This window comes from Strigops habroptila, chromosome 4 (assembly GCF_004027225.2).
Source record: "Strigops habroptila isolate Jane chromosome 4, bStrHab1.2.pri, whole genome shotgun sequence".
Taxonomy (NCBI): Eukaryota; Metazoa; Chordata; class Aves; order Psittaciformes; family Psittacidae; genus Strigops; species Strigops habroptila.
The window spans coordinates 62,905,996-62,919,995 of record NC_046358.1 but is presented as its reverse complement, the minus strand read 5'-3'; the positions used below and the strand labels follow the sequence as shown (position 1 = coordinate 62,919,995).

The window sequence follows — 14,000 nt, the reverse complement described above, 5'->3', positions numbered from 1 at the left end:
AGAGGACAGGCACATTTCAATTGTGGAGTTTTTGGCTCTCATTCAAGTGTAGTTGCTTGACTTCCTAACCCCAATCTAACTTGCTCCTTGTTCTTGATGTAAAACAAGAAGAAGATGGAAAAGACTCTTTGAAGAAACCAGTGGCGCAATAGGGCACAAGTACTGATGAAACATAAAAGGCCACCAGAGAAACAGTTGCAGTAGCCAACAGGGAGGTCCAAAGGTGTAGATGGCAGAGAGTATGGATGAAGTAAACAGAACAGACATTATGCACAGCTCATAAGAAAGAATCAACAGAATTTCACAATGTTGTTTACTTTATTCATTTAAAAAGCGTTCTGTTGTTTTCATGCTACATCAGTCAGTCTTTGCCAAACCTCTGCTTCCCATGGGGCTGTCTGCTGGTTGGGTCAGTTTATTGTTTACTCCGATATCTGGGTTACCCAGAGCCAGTGGAGAGATCTGGAAATGGTCCTTTTTGCATGTAAAGAAGAAATGCAAAAGCCGTTGTTGATTAGTTCACATTCTGACTGCACATTTTTATACCCAGCTTGATATGTTGAATGTTCTCAGCACGATTCATCCAGTAAAATAGCAATTTAATGTACAAGGGCATGTTGGAGCAGGCAGAAGCATTTCAGGGAAACATAGATTTAGCCAGAGGATTTAAATATCAACATACAGAAAATTATCTGGCTTTGTCTGGATGAGGAATACTTTTACAGGCTAGGCTTCTCAAAAGGGTAAAAAGGGAGGTAGGCATCCAAATCGCACCAATTTTTTTCAAAACTTATTTCAAAATCTCTGGAATTTGACTCTCAGACTAGACTAATGGATCAGATCCAAACATGCATAAGGGAGCATAGCCTCAATGTAGAATCATGGAAAAACAGGGAAAGAAAATACCTTGTGATTTGATTTATCCCCCTGCTCCAGGCAGGATGATCTATACCTATTTCATTTGTGACAGATGTATGTCTAAGGTGTTTTTAAAGACCTTCAAAGACAGAAACTCCAGTATTTCACTATCCTCACTGTTGGAAACCTTTTCCCTACTGTTTGTTTAACTTACGTCTTTCTTCCTGCAGTGCAAGACGAAAAATTCCTATCAAATCATGGGCTCTTAGGAAAAACTATTTCTGTCCTTTTTATAGGTTGATTCTATCCCCTGCATACTTAAAGATTATCCCTGCATTGCCCAAAGTTTTCTCTTCTAAAAGCTGAAGCATGTAACTCACTTAGCTCTTACCTCCTTGGTCATATCCAAGACCCCTAATTATGCTCAATGCTCCTCCTTGGGCTCTTTCCAACTGGTCCACATCCTCTTGAACTGCAATGCCAGAGACATCCAGCTGAGGTTTTTCCATGCTAAAAATAGCAAAAAGATTACTGTATATATCAAGCGGGGTTACATTCTTCCTCATGCATTTTGGTATTCAGCATTGTACTCCATCTTTTTCATAAGAGTGTGACTTTGTTGACTCATTCAACTCCCAGGAGAAAACCTTTCCCAACTTACTGAGTTCCCTCTTTCCTTTTTATGTCCCACTTATCCCAGCTGTCCACCTCATAAAGCAATCTTTCTTTGACAAGATCTCTTCAGATCTTAATTAGTAACTTCCAATTGACTGATTATTTAAAGAAGATTTAGCTCCTATAGAGCTTGCTCATCTGTCAGTGTGATGCTGTTGAAGAGAACAGTTACCAATTACAGAAATGAATCCCTAGGTTTCCTTTCAGCCTGTGCAATTTCTTTAAAAAGAACAAAACAAAAACACTGAAGCATAACAATTACCTTAAATAGACTATATCAGACATCAGCCAGTCCTGCTGTTCATTATAAGTACGACTGGCTTGTTTCAGAGAAGCTCATGTAGAGTATTTGGGAAATTAGCATGATGCTAGACACATGTCGTTATTACTCTTAATTTGGCAAATCTGATTATCAGTTGTAAACACAGAAACTGATTTTTACCTGCAAAAGCCTTGCAATTCAATTCTCCTGCTAATTAGTCTGCAAAGAGTTATTTTTTTCAGTATATGCTGTATTTAAGACTGACATTCACATTATCAGTAATTGTGCTTGCAGCGGATGGCAAGATTAATGCAAAACATAGAATCCCAGACTGGTTTGGGTTGGAAGGGACCTTAAAGCTCATCCAGTTCCAACCCCCTGCCACAGGCAGGGGCACCTTCCACTAGACCAGGTTGCTCCAAGCCCCGTCCAACCTGGCCTTGAATACTGCCAGGGATGGGGCAGCCACAGCTTCTCTGGGCAACCTGTGCCAGCGCCTCACCACCTTCACAAGGAGAACGTCTTCCTAATACCTCATATAAATCTTCCCTCTTCCAGTTTAAAGCGATGCCCCCTTTTACTGTTCCTACATGACCTTGTATTCACCATGCTCTACAAAGAGCATGGTGCATAGAGAAGCCCTTCTTAGGGCTGTGAACCTGGGACATGCGGGTTGCATGTTAGTATTGATATCCTGGCTGAATCAAAACTGCCTAATTTGTTACGACTACCATGGGTGCTATTACAAATAGCAGAACATAACATCTGAATTTCTGTATATACGTCCTAGTATATACAGCTATGTGTATGTTTTCTGTATATACGTCCTAGTATATACAGCTATGTGTATGTTTTCTACTTTCTAAATGCAGTGCATTCCCAAAACCTACTCTAAAATAACATAAACGTTATAAAATCAGGCACTCAGAAGCTATAAACAGCATGAAGTTTGTCTGGGAAGACTGGAGAAGGTGACCTTGTGCTCATACATAATAAAAGCAATCAGTCTTTTTTTTCCTGCAGAACCTCTGTCCATTTCAGAGGTGGACATTTCTGGAGCTGTTGAATGCAACATTTTTTTCATTCAATTTTTACACTGCACACAGTACAAATCATGGATGAAAAACATTATTAATTTCCTCAAGGATATTTCTAGTGTGTATTCACCAAAAGATCACAGACCAAGATTTTGCAGGCATTCTGGCACTAAGGTCACCAGAAAACCAGAAGAAGCTGGACTTAAGCATCTCTGAGACCTAGAACGCACAGTACTATGGTCCATGAGAAACCAGCAGAGCCCAAATATGTCAGATCCCACAGATCTCAACTGCCTGCTGCTACCAGCACTACTGCTGCCTCTGGGCAGGGGTTGCCCTGAGTACACTCAGCATCAAGCAAAGGACCAGAGAGACTCCAAATCCTCACTGCAGGTCTTCATATTTTGTATCTGGAGTTTGCCAATGTAAAAGTCATGAATAGTGCTAACTGGGATGGAGTTGGACTAGCACAGCCTTCCTGCATTATGCTGAAGAAAGCTGAGCTCTGCCTGCTGGGGTGTGTGGTGCTCAGTATGCGTACGACCCCAGGGATGGTCGCAATGCACGTAGTGATCAGGGCAGCTGCACCGGGGTCAGGGGACCAGGCACAAAGACTTTGAACACAGCTTGGAGTATTCCATGCAGTGGAGGCTCATGAACCTTTTCTTTTCCCTAAAGCATGCATGTTCCCTCCCTATGAGAATATCCTCTGTGTATCCCAGCTTCCAGCTGCAGAAGCTATATTTACCTTCCACAAACCAAGGTTTGTTATCAAGCTTAAAACAAGCCATATGCTCCAGACAGTTCCGAGCCACCTGGCACATTCGTTGACCTATTACTTCTCAGTAAATTCCAACTGACCTTGCACTGAACTGGAATTTCAACTCAGTTGTCCCTCTGATGCTCACAAGTTAAGCAGGCTTTTGCTGAGCACTTACAGACACTCCCAGGCCCCTGCCCAGCATCATGGGTGTGGCACTGCTGGAGTCCTTAGCAACACTCTCCAGGCAGGATTAGATAAGAACAAAGATTTTGCCCATTGGTCAACCACCTCGCCCTGTTCCTTTGTTAGTGACTTTAAGACCTTGTCTCTACTTGAAAGATATGCTTATAAAACAATGCTGTACATGAGATGGAGCTTAGGGCAGTGCCCAAAATAAAGTTATAACAGGAAAAACCTTTTTTTTTTTACCCATGTAACCATGTTTGCAAGCATGGTTAAAACATCCTAAGAATTGTACCCCTGGACCAGCATAATTCAACTAATGTTTCAGAGTTGATCACAGTTGTGAGTCCAAGCTATGAAACCCAGAGAAAAATCTACATAATCACTTGTCTCACTTGCATTAACAAAGGCTTGCATCCTGTAAGAGAGTTTCTTACAGAGCTTGCAAGGTCACTACTGAGTTGACTGATGAGTTATGATCCAGTTGAAAAACTTATGTCTCTATGTCCTTCCCACTTATGTCTATGTCCTTCCCACTCATGTCTATGTCCTTCCCACTCTACCCAAGCTTTATACAATTAGGATTGAACATTTTCCAAGTCACACTTCCAAATTACAGTTACCAGCCAATTCTGACTTCTTGGAGACACATAAAAGTTTAAGAAGATCAAAACAGTGTGTGTGGGGGTGTATTTTTTAGAACATTTTTCAGTAGAAGTGTCAGCAGGGGGAGTTTCAAAAGCCCAGCTCTACCGTGATTGCAGTGTCTGAAAAAAATCAAGTCACATACTTCATTTTGAGCTGATTGATTACTTCAAAATCAGAGAAGTCCTTTCGTGTTAGTATTCAAGCCACCCACAGCGAGAGGAATATGACTACACATTCCGATGAGTCCCTAGAGTTATTCATGCTCCAGGGGTACCTATTACCTTTTTTTGATTCTTCATACAATGGCATCTTGCAGCTTCAAAAAGGGCCTGGTAAAACTGCGTCACAGAAGCCAGAGATAAATGGGAAGCCTGCAGCTAATAGTGAGCTAAACATCATCCATGGAATTTGGATGTCAAGTCTGCTGGGCCATATTATTTTCTAATGTAACCAGTATTTTCCTGCTGTCATCTGTTTCATAGAATGGTTTGGGTTGGAAGGGAACTTAAAGCTCATCCAGTTCCACACCCTGCCACAGGCAGGGACCCCTTCCACTAGACCAGGTTGCTCCAAGCCCCATCCAACTTGGCGTTAAACATTTCCAGGCATATTTGCACATGCCTCAGCAGGAGTGAAACAGTAGACAATATATACCGCCCATTGTGTAGCACATTTCTACAAGCATTTTCCTGGGCTTGGTTTGCAATATATGCATTGAAAATATGAGTATTCCAATGGTTTAATTAGAAATGTGGCTTTTAAAAGGAATATCCCACTTCTGGTGGCTCTATTTTTGATTCAGAAGTGATGGGCAGAACTCTAAGTCTTCAATATTTTGCTTTTGTTGTATCTATTTTTCTTTCCTCCAAGATACAGATTTCAGGAATTTCCTGATGTCTTATTATAGGTCATTCTGACCAGACTCATTATAGCACAGTAATGTATGAATGTCTGAGCTGGACATTTTTTTATTTATTTATTTTTTAATTTGCCACCAGGAGGTGCAAATGGTCTCACCAGCACCACTTCAGTCTTCATTATAATCACCAGTTACACTCCCAGGCAGAAATGGCCTTCTTTATTCTTTTACTAGTATTTTGCTCCTTATTGCTATCCCTTTCTTCTTGCTGGTCATGAGCTCTCTCAAAGCCCTTACCAAATGCAATTTGCAGCCTGCTTTTGAATCAGCTTTCTCCGTGTTACTATTGCTGCTAGCAGAAATATTTGGTGGCACTTGCACATTGGAAAACTGCATGTATAACACCATGGCATGACTATGGCCGATTTCTGGAGGTGCTTTGTTACCAGCCTTTAAACAGCTTGGCCAAGCTGTGCAGTCAGCCTGGATGAGAGCTGACTGACAGTCACACAGTGAAAGCCAAGGATCCACCAAATGCCTGTGATCCACTTCCTTAAGGAGTGAGCAGCCAGGGAATTAAAAACAGGAGCAAGGGGAAAGAGAGCCCTGTCCTCCTCACCCTATGCAGAGGTGAAAACATTAAGGATGGCTGGGGGTTCTGCCCCACTGCATGCATGTTCTAACCCAAATGTAAATTTAGCCCTCCTGAGAACCGGCAACTGAACTGAAGCCAAATCTGACAGGAGGTATTTCTTCCATGCAGAAGCAGCCAAGTATGTAAGATATAATCACAGGGTGATGGCAAGCTCTCAAGATTAGGTGGTCTCACTGGACTTCTAGTGAAGATAGCAGAATTTTTAGCAGATATAGCTAGTTTCCACACTTCTAGGTGCAGAATCTGATAGCAACCACTTAGATCTGAATCTGGGAAGGTCCCTAACGCTAACATGTTTCCAAACAATTTTTTCTCTACTCTTTACACACACACAAACATGCTATCGAAGGACAGCATAATGGTGCTGCAGTGTGACTGCAATACCACGTGTGCAAGACACTCAGCACTACTGAAACAGCCAGTTCCAGTACCCTCAGGAAATACAGCATTTGCAGTGCTAACCTGCGCCCCATCCCATCTGAGCACCCTAACCTCCTCTGCCTTTTCTCCATAGGAAAGTGCACAAAGTTACCTGGATACCCTGTCTGCTTTAGGAGTAAAGTAGCAGAAAGTTAGAAACAGGCCACACTTCATCCTCTCTCCATGACCCAGAGAGCACCATACCTTGCTCTGCCCAGCAGAACTGATGTGCTTGTACTTCCTAATAAAGAGGAGAGACCTGGAGGAGGTCCGAAGTCTCAGGATCTTTCAAACCACATTCTGCAGCCTCTAGGGTCAGACCCTGGTCTCTTCATGAGACCAGGTCTGCTACAGTGTGCTCTGCCAGACAACTCTTCCCATTTACAGACCTCACAACCTGTTAAGCTGTTTTGAAGTGCTTATTATCACAATATAGAAAGGTATCATTGTGCTACCTTCTTTTATTATCAGCATGATGAAAGATATACCTATCAATAAGACACACACTGATGCCTTCAACATATAAGTGCAAATGCAATCGGTTTAACGATTTCCAGTGGACCAACCTTAACATTTATTTTAAGTCTTGGCTCTTTTAGAGCTAAGTGTGAGTATAAACTTTCATAAGTTTCAATCATGTTTGGAAATTTGGCAAGCTGAGTGTGTGGTTGAAGGAAAAAAGATTAGAGAGGTCAGAACTTTATACGTATTTATATAGAGAATATAGGATTAGCTTAAGAAGACCGCATGGTTTTAGTTTGTTTGACATTATTTTTATTTACTTTTTAAACTAACATTCTGAAAGTCAGGTGCATATTTTCTCTACAGTTTGGAATTTGGCCAAGCAAAGTAACGTTTAAAATTTCTCTTTCTTTGCTTCTCTCAAAAACATCAAACTGAAAAATCCAGGGAAGGTTCTAGGTCTAGTTCTAGGTCTAAATGTGCAGAAGACTTGACCTGGGCTAAAATTACACTTCTAAAGCTATATCAACAGCAATTCAGCAGTCTGCTAATGGCTGTGCACCTACCAGCCAAGTCTCAGCCTTGCAGTCAGCAATCTGGTCTTTGTTTTTGAACATGGCATAGGTTCCACATCAAAATATCAGGATATGCTCATAATCAACAAGAAAGTACAATTCAGAGGAAATTCAGAAAATGTCAAGGAGAAAATTAGCTCAGTATATCTAAACAAGTCCACCTCCAGTACTTTCAACTAGCTCTCTATTAAACATTCAATGGATCTAAAAACTGTCAGCCGCTGATTACTTCCATCTTAGTCTCATCTACCATGTATGCTTGTCCCTTCCTTCTAACACAAGAATAGCTTGCTGGCATACTGAACGAATTGTTTGGCAGACAGTAAGAAAACAGAGGTGACCAAGTAAGGGAGGAAAAGATTCACACAGCTGCCTTTTAGAGAAGGCTACAGCAGGTCCTAATGTGAGGAAAGGAAGAACAGCCAGAGATACTGTTGGACATGGAGAAGAGGGAGGTGAAGTCAAGGTGAGGCAGAAAATGAAGGTTCATAGTTTGGTATTCAGGAGGAGAAAGAAGAAGGGAGAATGAAGAGAGAGAGAACAAAGAAGAAGAAAATAAATCAAACATCACCCAGGTCCTCCGGCCTGTGGCAGTTGTGAAAACTGTGGAGGCAGGGAGCAAAGAGAAAAGAGGGCTCGAGGAGCTCCAGGGCTGTATGGTGTGCATGGCCCAGAGACACAGCAGTGCAGCGGATGCTGAGGCTTCATCTGCTTCACATATCTGCTTCAATTGCCAAGGCCAAGGACAAACTAGAGAACTGGAAACTGACAGAAAGCTTAATTCCTTCCTCATTAATAGACAAAAGCATTGGCACCAAAGCATGCCTCTCATTATCTCCATGGTTATTTTAGCAGTATATCTTGAGTTATCAAAAGGAGAGTATGACTGCATTGTCAAGAACAAAGAAATTTAAATTCAGTTATTTGCACTCTCCAGCAGATTGGAAATACAAAATTGCAGGCTGTTGTTTTGTTTTGTTTTTCTTCTAAATGTGACCTCTAATTGGAAAAAAAAAATAACAAAAATTTTTGTAGTGCTAAAATTATTTTCTAGTGCTGAGATTACCGTCTAGTGCTCAGACAGGAGGGGATTAAATAGGATCTGAAAAACAGTTAATTAGAAGGATATGTTGCAGTTTGAGGTTCTGTTTCCTTTTTATCCAAGTTTTACAGCCATACTGTGAATGGGAACATCATGTTTTTGTTACCCAGTGAGCTAGATTTTGAGACTACTAAAATCAAGGGGATTTGTCTCATAGACTCCAAGGTTAAATCACATAAGCACATTGGGGTATTTAATTACTATACATGAGTTGCAGAACACAGGAACACTGCAAGCATTGTTAAGTAGCACATAAATCAGTTAAATGGATGTCTCTTTTCTCCTTCCTTTTGCTTGTTTCAAGAGCATTGTGGAAGCTCCCTAGTCAAAAGGCACAGAAGCAATACAAGAAGGTGAGCAGGACACACACCACTGTCTGACCCATAGCTAGGGCAGCCATAGTAATGGAAGTGCTACAGCTGAGAAAGTGTGGAGAGAATAATGTCTAGCAAGAATTGTGGTGGTCAGTGAAGATAAATACAGCACAAACATATATTCTTTTTTATTGGAAGAACGAAACAATGTCAAGATTCATCCTTCTAACTCTGGGATAGATCTGCTTATTTACCCGACTGCATATAATACACCAGGGACTTTTTTTAGCATCCCAAAAAGAAACATGAACTCATAACAAGAGCCAAGGTTAAGCCTCATCTCAGCACAGAAGAAATGAAACTGCAACGTGCCTGCAGGGCCATTTTCTTTTGGCCTCTAACCCTAAGACAGACTTTTGCCTGTAGCTGAGCTGAGCAAGCACACCCACCCCAAAAGGCCATATGCAACGCTGGCAGCATTTAAAATAATGATTTATTTGCAAAAGAAACTCTTTTCCAGACCAAAACCCAAATAAAACCTTGTAACTTCAGTATCTATATACTCTAGGAGAAGACAGCAGCAATATGACAGAAGGCATAACTTGAACCACTTGTAACTGCACAGATAAAGCTAGGAAACATTTAGAAAAACATTGTGCTGGAAAAAATATCTAAATGTTTAAAGAAGTTGGTGACCACAATGATGGGTGCAGTTTAAAAACCAGAATGGAATACAATAGAGTGCATTTGGCTCTGTAACAAACAGCATGTTTCTAATCACCAGCATCTGAGTCAAACTAAATATTTCAAACCTCACCACCAAAGACAATAAAATTGTAAATGCTAATGTGTCCTGCCCAGCAGACTGTATTATTGCTTTATGCTCAGCTTGTCAGTTGCCATGCCAATCTTCTTACTCGTTACCAGCATCTTCTACTTGTTTTAAACTTTTGTTTTAAACATTATTTTTAAAATCACTCAGCAACTCACATTTAGATAACTGCTCAGATTTCCTAACGGATTTTGTTCCTGTTAGAGTACTCAGTGAAACAGCCAGTTCTTCTGAAGTGCTTAACATCAAATAACTCCCTCTGAAATATCATTTGGGGAAATTAAATCTGAAAACTCCGTGTCTAATCAGCTTTGTTAAAGAAGAGGCAGTTTAGCTATTTCATGGTATTCCCACCTTTCTTCTCTTTTCTTCAACATATAGCTGGAGAGGAGCATGATGAATACCAATGCGTGGCTCAACCAGCCTGTCTGGTTTTCTCATTAAGAAAAATAGAGTGGAACAGCTCTTATTCTCAGGAGAAGATGAAATACAAAGTTGCTGCTGTCCAATAGGCTGGCAGTCTGTCTGCCTGCAAAAGCTACTAATTCATGGATCATTTACGTGTTGCAACATTAACGATTTTTGCTTTTAGCATGCAGTTATAAATAATGCCATGCGTAGAGTGAACGTACAGGAAATTCTCATAGACAGCTGGCAAAGATTCATCTTGTTGGGTCTCATTAGTGAGGGCCATAAAAACAGAGAGTGAAAATGAGTCAGACTGAAAATATATTAGAGCCTGCCATATTTTCAGTGTTCAATTCAATGATTTTCCACTAAAGCCAGTGAGGAGACATGGCAGATGAGGCCTCCAGAGGTCAGTCAGAAATGATTCCTGGCTCTTCCCCAAACTCCCTGTGTGATCTTGTCTAAGTGATTTCATTCTTCCCTACCTCAACCCTTTGTCTAGCTGGAAAATGCACCCAAAGTCTCTCTTGGCAGAACAAAAGTACTGCACTTAGGTAGAACTAACCAGCTACACAAATTCAAAACAGGGAGTGATTAGCCATGGTTAGATCTATTATTTTTCATAACAGGTCTTGGAGGTTGTAGCAGATCACCAGCTGAGCACGAATCAACCATGTAATCTGTTATAAATATAAACCATCTACCTATTCTGCTTCTTAAGAACTGAAAAAAAAAGGAAGACCCAAAACTTCATCTCTAAATATCTTTTTGCCTTGACTTCAGTTAATTTGAAAATGGTGGAAATAACTCTGAATTAATTTGACTATTGTCTCAGATGAGATTTATCATAAAAAAAAAAAAAAGCAAAGAAAACCAGTCAATTCCTAATATACATATATTTCAGCTACCATTTAGACTCATCTTGAATATGCAGGTGATGCCGTCATCAGAATTGGTCACTCTGCAAGTTACTGCCAAAAGTAATCTTCTCGGTTCAGGTCTGTTAATGATGCATTTGCTTTCTTTCCAGCTTAACTTCATGTGCGTGTAGAGGCACATCACCTAACTGAAGCAAAAATGATGCAATAAAACACAAGAGCAGCCATGTCGCTAATGGAAAAATTCAGTGGCTTTTTTTCTTACTTTCCCCCCACAGATATTACTGGTAGCTTCTATTTAGTTCAGTGCTTCGTTATTAAATTGACATCAAAGCCCCACTAGGCAAGAATAAAATTTAACCAATGTTTCATTTGTTGTAGTCTCAGATACACCCTTATGCCTGGTGGGAAATGATGTGATTACTTCAATTCTCATCTTCTAGGATTCTGTACTGCAAGTCGATGTCTGTCCAATAAATTAACAATATCAGAGTCCACCTCTGCTTCAGCCTAAATCTGACTTAGTGGAATCGAATCCCACTAGATTTCAAAACTGACACACCACACTGATTTTCTAAGTAATGCAATTTGACACAGTCACCCACAATCACTGAATGAAGAACAATAAGCAAATAGTGTGCCGCTATACAATTGTTTCCCAGATATTAAGTTGGTCTACATGTATTTAGCTACCCTCCCATATCATGTGGAAGACGTTACAATTTTTTTTTTTTCTCATGCATATTGATATTTGATATTTTAAGGCTTTGCTCCTAAATACATTATTAATTCAACTTTCAATAAGAAAAAGCAATATTTTTCCTATCCTAAAGGATGCAAAGAAGTCACTATAAAGCAGCATCTCACGTCGCATTAAGTGTAGCCTGAGAAATGATAAGGAAGATGCTTGTCCACTAAGCCAATAAAGAATTGTTGACAGAAGACCAAAGTGTTTAAAGATTTTTTATACACTAAAATTTAGAAGAAAAATCACAATTAAATAGCAATTGTAGATAATACTGAGATGCAAGAACATGGAAAGAACAGGTTGGAGAGTACTTAGGCAAGTTAAATACTTTTAACTCAGGATAAGATACACAGAAACCTGAGGAAGACTTGGGAAATCTCAGAGTCCCCTGGCAATTGTTTACCTATGGAAATCTATGGAGGATTAATAACATATCAGAAAACTGCAGAAGGGTGAAAATGGTGATTATTCTTATAAAGGATCAAGAAAACCACAGCAGCTGGGAATTTGCAGGCCTGACAGCATACTTCATTTATCAAAAAAAAAACCAAACAACCAATGGCACATACAATTAAATGATCTATTCGTAAGCACTGAAAAGAGCTCCATGAATGGCAGTCAGCGTGAAGCTATGCTGAGAGCAAATAATACCAAACTATTCTAGTTTGGTACAGTACCAGATCTTGTGGGTACACAGAAGAGAATATATCACACAGTTTTACTGTACTACAGCTTTTAGTATTTTCTTGTAATTACACCAACCAACCATGTCCTTCTTAGATTAAAATGTAATAGGTCAGGTACAAAACTGGTTGGAAAAGAGCTTACTTCTCAAAGTTTAATGTACGTGTAAGCTAGGATCCTGCCAGGGATTGCTATGGGATTTTTACTATGACTATATGACCAGGAGCACATAGCCAACAGTCAGGAGAGTGGAAGAATGAGGTTATTAATTGATGAACAACATGAAGATAAGGACGATCAACCAAAAAGTTGGAGGGCAGACTGTAAAGAAGAGGATGCTGTTCTATAAGGACAAGTGCAAGGTGCTGTGAGTACGAATAAATGGTCTTACAAATATCAACCATGGGCTGGATAAAAGGATACAGTAATGCCATTAGCCTGAGTCAGCAGGCCATCCCCTGGGAGAGGTGAATGTCACACTGGGATGTACAACCAGTGTACAACTCGTTGGGCTCAGGTGGGAAGTGTCACTTCCAGTCTACTCAGATGGAGCTCAATGCCTAATTTCAGGGTGCTGCATTTTGGCAAAGAAGACAAGCTACTGGAACTGGATGAAAGTTGGATGAGAATGAGGGCGGAACTTGGACTGCTTAGCCTGTAGATGAGAGTGCAGGAAGTGGGTAAAATACTAAATAAAGGATGTTTCAGGAAGGAAAGGAAATCTATTCTCAAGATGTGTGATGAATAAAAGTCATGGGGATTATATTTCATCACAGAAAACTCAAGAATTAAGAAAATTAAGAAAAAAATTCTCATAGTTGGGACAGTAGAAGTCAAGAATGTATCAGACTACACTGTTCATCATTGCAGATGTCTGAGGATAAGTGGGAAAACATCTGTGGGGACTTTCATAAATATGGGCTGTCTGGCCTTGCATTGGGGAAGAAATTACAGGATTTGTCAAGGGCCCATTTAGCCTTGTCTTTCTGTGGCATTCAACATTTGAACGAAAAAAAAAACCCCAAAACAAACCAAAGATAAAACAAGAACTCAAAACTTCTAGTTCTATAAATCTCAAGTTAGGGGTTATATAATTCACTTTTTTACACTCTGAGTTGTATAGTGCATGTCTAGGTACTGCAAGGAAAGAAAAAGGAAGATACAAAAACCAACAGGACATTTCTTTGCGGAACAGTGACATTTTCCTGTTGCGGTGGTAAGGCACCACAAAAAGGATAAAAAGCCTTCACATCGGCCCCCCAAATTACTGGAGACAATCCTAACAGCTTTACTACTTCAACTTCCTTCCAAAACTATCTCCTACAGACACAGGTCTGCCTTGCCTCAACTCCATTGGCATATTTTGGTGGCTGGCTGTAAGTTGGAGTGGGGCTTGATAAGGGCATCCTAAACCATTTCTGTACCGGTGAGCTAAACCAGTTCTTACTGGAAAGCAGAAGAAGCAATTCTTCTCCTTCAGCCACCTTTTAGGACAAACACAGCTAGAAAAGGTGTTTGAAGGCATCTTTCCCTCCAGATATGAATTATTCATCAACAGGGGCATTACTGGATTCCTGAGGTCTTCACACTGAGAACATTGTCCTGGCTGGGAAGCGGGCCTCCACCCAGACCACGAG

The 14,000-nt window shown here is 40.4% G+C and overlaps 1 protein-coding gene across 11 annotated transcripts in view; it reads right to left on the bottom strand.

Annotated features, from left to right (window-relative positions):
* Positions 1–299: 299 nt before the first annotated feature.
* Positions 300–14,000, bottom strand: part of CCDC34 (coiled-coil domain containing 34) — a 78,624-nt gene continuing 64,923 nt past the window's right edge. For all 11 annotated transcript variants that reach the window (XR_003991103.1, XR_003991100.1, XR_003991102.1 and 8 more), the window contains 2 exons: positions 1,250–1,368; positions 300–474 (listed from right to left, as the gene is read on the bottom strand). The gene's annotated coding sequence lies outside the window, so the exon portion shown is untranslated. The remainder of the gene's footprint in view (positions 475–1,249; positions 1,369–14,000) is intronic.